This window comes from Microtus ochrogaster, chromosome 10 (genome assembly GCF_000317375.1).
Source record: "Microtus ochrogaster isolate Prairie Vole_2 chromosome 10, MicOch1.0, whole genome shotgun sequence".
In the NCBI taxonomy this organism is placed as follows: Eukaryota; Metazoa; Chordata; class Mammalia; order Rodentia; family Cricetidae; genus Microtus; species Microtus ochrogaster.
In genome coordinates this window covers 11239042-11246641 of record NC_022016.1, presented here as the reverse complement: position 1 = coordinate 11246641, position 7600 = coordinate 11239042, and positions in this window count along the sequence as shown.

Here is a 7600-nt window from a genome sequence, read left to right as displayed (position 1 = left end):
TGTATTCACTCATATTTGGTTTCTAGCCATAAATAAAGGATATTGAGCTTATAATTCATGTTCCTAGAGAAGCTAAATAAGAAGGTGAACCCAAAGACAAACATATAGGCATCCTCCTGAATACTAACCTTCATCTGGAGATGAAAGGAGACAGAGACAGAGACCCACATTGGAGCACCGGACTGAAATCTCAAGGTCTAAATCAGGAGCAGAAGAAGAGAGAGCATGAGCAAGGAACTCAGGACCGTAAGGGGTGTACCCATACACTGAGACAATGATGATGTTCTACCAGGGACCCACCAAGGCCAGCTGGACTGGGTCTGGAAAATGCATGGGATAAAACTTGACTTGCTGAACACAGTGGACAATGAGGACTACTGAGAACTCAAGAACAATGACAATGGGTTTTTGATCCTACTGCATGTACTATCTTTGGGGGAGTCTAGGTAGTTTGGATGCTCACCTTACTAGACCTGGATGGAGGTGAGTGGTCCTTGAACTTCCCACAGGTCAGGGAACCCTGATTGCTCTTCGAGCTGATGAGGGAGGGGGACTTGATCGAGGGAAGGGGAGGGAAATGGGAGGTGGTGGCGGGGAGGAGGCAGAAATCTTTAATAAATAAATACATTTAAAAATGTATCTCAAAATTACCTTATTAAGAATTCATATAGCTTAAAGAAGTTTTAAGTTTTATAAGGTCTCTTTAATAATTGCCAATCTTAGAGTCTGTGTTACTTGTTTTCTATTCAGGAAGTTGTCTCCTGTGACACATTCAAGGCTCTTCCCTCTTTCTCATCTATCAGGTTCAGTATAACTGGATTTATGTTGATCCACTTGGACTTAAGTTTTGTACAGGGTAATATATATGGATCTATTTGCATTCTTCTACATGCCAACACCTACATATGCCAGCACCATTTTTTTGAAGATGCTTTCTTCTTTCCATTGTATAATTTTGGCATCCTTGTCAAAATCAAGCATCCATAATTATGTGGATTTTTGTCTGGATCTTCAATTTGATTCCGTTTAACAATATTTCTGTTTTTATATTAATAACATGTTGTTTTTAGCCTAAACTAGCAGTCTCCTGTGAACAGATAGATGACTATCACAATTGTCATCAGAGAGCTTTCATCTAGTGACTGATAGAAATAAGTGCAGAGACCCACAGCTAAACATTAGGCCAAGCTCAAGGAATTCTCCTGTAGAGAGGGAGAAAGGATTTTAGGAGGTCAATGACATCACAGGAAAACCACAGAAACAACTAACCTGGCTCATAGGAAGTGAGAGTCTGAACCAACAACCAGGATGCCTGCATGGAATTGACCTAAGCCTTCCATATTTGTATGACAGTTGTGTAGCTTGGTGTATTTGTGAGAACTCTAGAAATTGGACTAGGGGCTACTTCTAATGCTTTGACTAGATCGTGGGAACCTGTTCCTCTTAGTAGATTTCTTTGTCCAGCCTAAATAAAAGGGGAGGTGCTTAGTCTTATTGCCATGTGATATGTCATGTGTCATGCTTTGTTGATATACAAGGGAGGCCTGCCCCTTTCAAAAAGAAACAGAAGAGGAGTGGATTGCTGGGAGTGGCATACAGACAGGAGCTAGATGAAGGAAATAGGAAAAGGAAAGAGAAACTGCAGTTGGAATATAAAGTAAATAAGTTATATAAATAAAAAAGATCTATATGGGCCAGATATAGTGCTTCCTGCCTTTAATCTCAGCACTCAGGAGACAGAGGCAGGCAGATGTCTGTGAGTTTGAGGCCAGCCTGGCTTAAAAAGTGAGTTCGAGAACAGTTAGGGCAGTCACACTGAGAAATCTTGTTTCAACAAACAAAAAACAAATTAAAACAAAACAAACAAAAATGAGGGAGCCATTATGGGGTTAGCAAGAAATCTGGCTCTAGAAAAATTCCTAAAAATCCACAAGGATGAACCCAGCTAAGACCCTAAGCAATAGAGGAGAGGGAGCCTAAACTGACCTGGCCCAGTAGTCAGACTGATGATTATCTTAAATGTCACCATAAAACCTTTGTCCAACAACAGATGGAAACAGTCAGAGAACCACATTGGAGCACTGGACTGAGCTTCCAAGGCCCAGTTGGACAGTGGAAAGTGTGAGAATATGAGCAAGGAAGTCAAGACGATGAGGGATTCACCCACTGAGACAGTTTTCCTGAGTTAATAAGAGCTAACAAACTCCAACTGGACTGGGAGTGAAAGAGCATGAGATCAAACTAGTCCTACAAAATGTGGTTGACATTTGGGGAAGACTGAGGGGCAGCTACAGTGGCACTAGGATTTGTCTCTCTTGAATGTACTGGCTTTTTGGGTTCCTATTCTCTTTGGATGTATACCTTACTCAACCTAGATATAGTAGGGAGGGCCTTGGACTTTCTATAGAGCAGGGTACCTTGCCATCTCTGAAGATTGGAGGGGAAGTGGTGGTAGGGTGTGGAGGGAGTGAGAGGAGGGGAGAGTGTGGGAATTTGGATTAGTATTTTTAAAGTAATAAAATAATAATAATAACAACAACAATAATAAGGATCTCCAATCAGAAGGGTTAGAGACACACAATTATAATGAGATTAAACACTTATAAAGAATTTGGTGAAAGTTCATCTAACTCTGAAACCTGAAAGTAATGGTTTTTGAATCGACATGGGGCAGGTATGGTCTTTAAATGAATTTTAATGTAATCTCTTTAAATATTAATGGCTATTATAGGCAGTAATGTTCTCTGAATGTCAGGGTATGGGGGGTTGTTAGCATTATATATTAAGGAGGAAACAACAAATTTGGCTCCTTAAGGTGAGGGTAGCTTAGAGCAAGCAGAAAATTTCAAGTTACAAGCCATGTTTAGATATGTGATGTAGCACAGTGACTAAGCCTCTGTACACATGAGGATGTACCTGACCACAGGCATAACTCAGTGTGTATAAGTTGACCATGCTTAGCACTACGTTCTGTCAGCATTTATGAATCATAAAACACATGAGGACAGCTCACTCATGACATTTTTCTTCCTCAAGTCATACTATTATGTATAGTGGGTAATGTAGTAAATACTATATTTCAGCATTTTGTAAGAAAATCCTAAAGATGCTGATGCAACTAAACTTTTTAATGTACAAAATTGTCATTGTAAAGAAAAAATAAACAATAATGAGCAGAAAATAACTATTTCATAGATAAGTGCAGTGCAAGCATAACAAGATGGAGCAGTTTAACAATAGCCTCTAGAAAATAAAATTCAAATTTTCTAATAGAAATCTACAAACTAATACATCTTTAATTACATGGTTATATTTTCTTCTTTTAATTACATGGTTGCACTTTCATCTGTTAAATACATGAAAAGGAAAATGCCTTCTTTGCTCTGAAATATGTTCATTAAACTCTATTTGGTCTAAGGATTAAAGGTATTAAGAGGGTGTTTGCTAAAGATACTGGAAACAGATTACCTTAAATAAATATAAATAAAACTCCAGGAAGCTCCCTGCATCTGGGAACAAAGAAAAGTCAGAATGGGAGTCGGGTTGGTCATGCAGGAAGTGTTCATAGTCAGGTGCTTAAAGAAAACAGGAAGATATTAAGACCAGTTATGGATATCTAGTTCATATTTTGGCAGCAGACAAGCTTCATTCAGATACTCACTCTACCAAACCAGCAATGAGAACATCAATCTTGCCTGTCTAATTTCACTAATTGTGAAGAGGACTAACAGTGAGACAGTTTTCCTCTCAGAGTAAAAGGAAGGAATAGAAATATAACATAAACTAAATCCTGTTGGTATTCTGCCCAAAATATCTGGTAGATTTCAGGAAAAGGAAATAATATGAAAGATTATCAAACAAAAATAAGTTTATATAATTTTGACTTATTAAGGGAATTGAATCTAAATTTTGTTTTAAATTTTATTTTAGTTTCATTTTATTACTATATGTGTATGGATGTTTTCCATGTGTGTCTTCATTTATCATTCATTCTTGGTACCTTCAGAGATGAGAAAAATATTGTATTCTTTGAAAGTGGAGTTTGGATAATTGTTAATCACTATGTGGCTGCTGAGATTTAAATCCAGGGACTCTGGAAGAACAAACAGAGCACTTAATCAAACATTTAAAAGAAACTTTCCACTGAAGCAGAAAAAGTCACAGGACCCTAAAATTTAATGCTACTTTATTTATAATTAAGTTAATAGATGTCAGAAACTAATTTGAAATATGACCCATATCACTATAGATTTGACTTTTAAATTTTATCCTTTTCAATTATAAAAATTAATTTTGAATAATATTGTGTGTCTCCTGAATAGCACAGATAAAAACATTACTGACTAGTAGCAAAGTGCCTAGGAAACATTATTTTCATTATGACAAAATAGCTGCCTGTTTCATTCCCAGTTGTTCAGCCCCAAAATAACCACACAGGAACTGTATTAATTAAATCACTACTTGGCCTATTAGGTTTAGCTTATTATTGACTCGTTCTTACATCTTAAATTAACCCATTTCTATTAATCTGTGTATCGCCACGTGTCTGTTGCTTATCAACAAGATTCTGTTTGGCATCTATCTCTGGAGGGCTATATGGCTTCTTGCTAATTCTTCCTTCATTTACTCAGCATTCAATTTAGTTTTCACTGCCTAGCTCTGTTCTAGGCTCAAAGTACTTTCTTTATTCATTAACCAATAAAAGTAACACATATACAGAAAAACTTCCCACATAATCTCCCCATTTCTATTTAAATGAAAAGGAAGATTTTAACTTTAACATAGTAAAATTACATATAACAAGACAGGTCTCTAGAAAGAATTATAGTTTCAATTTTTATATCTATATTATATTTAATCATGACTAAGGAAAAGTACGATTATAACTATCTTTTCTTCAGTTCCATCAAAGACTCCAGAAAGATATATTATTTAAGTAAACAAAAAAATATTATAAGCAACTTCCAAAACTCTAGAAATGACAGAGACAGCTCACTGCCTAGATAGTCACCAAAAGTTCTTCTGTATCACTGGGGCACCATCTTCAGCCTGCATGTTCATAGTATCTGGCAGACTTTTCAATAAAACAGAAAATTGCAAAGACAGTTATACCTATATTGGCACTTTGCAGGTCACTTTCTTTTGTGTCCTGCACAATGCCTTACAACTCTTTCTTGAAGTAGGAACCCTTAAAGACCATCTCATCTTCTTTAGGCAAGTTCAGCAGTCATTTTTCTGTGGGTACTGAATGTCCATTTCATCAAGCAGTACAGGCAAGAGCATTTTCTTGCCCAAATGGCTAACAAACTCCATAAGGAGCATCTTTGAGGCCCATTATCCTCTTGAAGTTATTGGTGCTACCAGGAGCAGATGTGTTTCATTGTCATGAAAAGTCCTAAGTTCTTAAACATTTAAATGTCATATTCTATAGTCTTTGAAAGATCTGAAGAATATCCATCTGAAATACTTGCTGCCAGAAAATGGAGCAAGAAACTATGTAAAACTCTGTTTGTTTGTTTGTTTGTTTGTTTGTTTGTTTGTGTGTGTGTCTAGAATTTCTTCCCAAACTCTCTCAGGTTTTAAGTGTATTTTATTTAGTTGGCCCCACATTGAACATCAATTTGTTATAGAAAGGCCACTTGTTCATTCCCATCTGTTCAGCCCCAAAATAACCACACAAAAACTGTATTAATTAAATTACTGCTTGGCCTTTAGCTCTAGCTTCTTATTAGCTAGTTCTTACATCTTAAATTAACAAATTTCTATTAATCTGTGTATTGCCACATGGCTTTAGCTTACCAGCAATGTTCTGCTGGCACTGTCTCTGGCAGGGCTACATTTCTCCTTGACTCTGCCTTCTTTTTCCCAGCAGTCAGTTTAGATGTTCCTGCCTAGCTCTGTTCTAAGATCAAATCAGTTTCTTTATTAATTAACCAATAAAACAACACATACACAGAAGGAATTCCCACATTAGCTGAGGTGCTTAGTGTTAGAAATATTGGAAATGGAATCAACTGTTTGACTTCCAACCTGGTCTGTTTCGACTTAAGGAAGTAAAACATATGTGGACATTCAGCTTTTGCTTGGGAAGGAAAACATTGCACAGAACTTGTTTCTGTCCTTAAAAAAGTAAGCTAACAATTCTGGACATAGTGAACATTTATTGTGTGTTAGTTCAGCATCTTAGAGAACTATGTTCTTAGGCTTCCAACCAACTATAAAGCTAAGGGAAGGCAGCTTTCCTTTCAGGATCCCTCTGCAGAAACTAAGTCTTAAATTGGGAGAGATTCAAAATGTGGTAATACCTTTATGCATAGTTAGATAGATAGATGATCATTCAATAGATAGATAGATAGGTGGATAGATGATAGATAGATAGATGATAGATAGATAGATAGATAGATAGATAGATAGATAGATAGATAGATAGATAGATAGAAACATACATACATACATGTATGCATACATACATACATACATAAACTTTACCTATAGGAAAAGGACAGTGTGTATATTCTGGGGCCAGATCTACAGCTGAAAATAATACCAAAACACTAAAATCTCAAAACAAAGGTTTGATCACAGCAGTTTTTAATGCTTCTCATTCACTTCTCGTTTAAGTGTTGCACCATAAATAAAGACGGATTTCTGTTTGCAAGAGACAAGAATACAAATGCCTCCTTGAGATACACAACAGAAAGAAAGTCACTTAAAAGCAAGAATGACACAAAATTATCAAGATTCACCAGTAATAAAATTAATTTCCTAAATAGATAGCAATGTTAGCAAACTCTGAAACCTAGAATGTACTGAAAATATTCATAGCAACAACAGATTCCAATCTAGATTTATTTTTGCCAAGACTGGTTCATGCCTCAAACTGAAAGGTAAAAGATGTGCCCCCTCAAGCATAACTGCTAGATACCCTTCTACACACAGCCTGACTTCAATGAAAGCAAAGCTTGGCAGTACTGCAAAATGGAATTAATGAGCCACCAGACAAAGATATGAAAAAATATTGAAGTTTTCTGACAAGGTACTAAAAACAGCTACTTAATATTTTGAAGATATTTTAGAAAGGATGTAACATGCAAAATCAGATAAATAATTCCAATAAGAGAATAAAAATCATTCAAAACTTTAACCAAAAGGAAAAACTACAGGAGAGATGACTTGATAAATGTCAGAACCATCAATAGAAATGCCACGTACAAACAAGTAATTCAGAAGATGTGCCAATAGAAATCACCAAAAGTGAAATGTACACAGATGCATACACACACACACACACACACACACACACACCACTCTGGGAAACATTGAAGAGTGTTAGCAAACAGTCTGATAATGGCAATTAAAATACATAAGGGAGAAGAGAAGAAGCAGAAAGAAAAACAGTTTGAAGAGTGGTAAAGAATTTTCCAAAATAATGAGAAACATCAAGATACAAAACAAGAATTAAAGGAACACAAGGTAGAGTTATGTTTTTGAGACTATAACATAATTACAACATTTTTCCCTTACTTTCCTCCTTCTACACCCACCCATGAAGCCCTCCCCACTCTCTGTTAATTCCGTGGTCACCTTTCTCATTGTTATT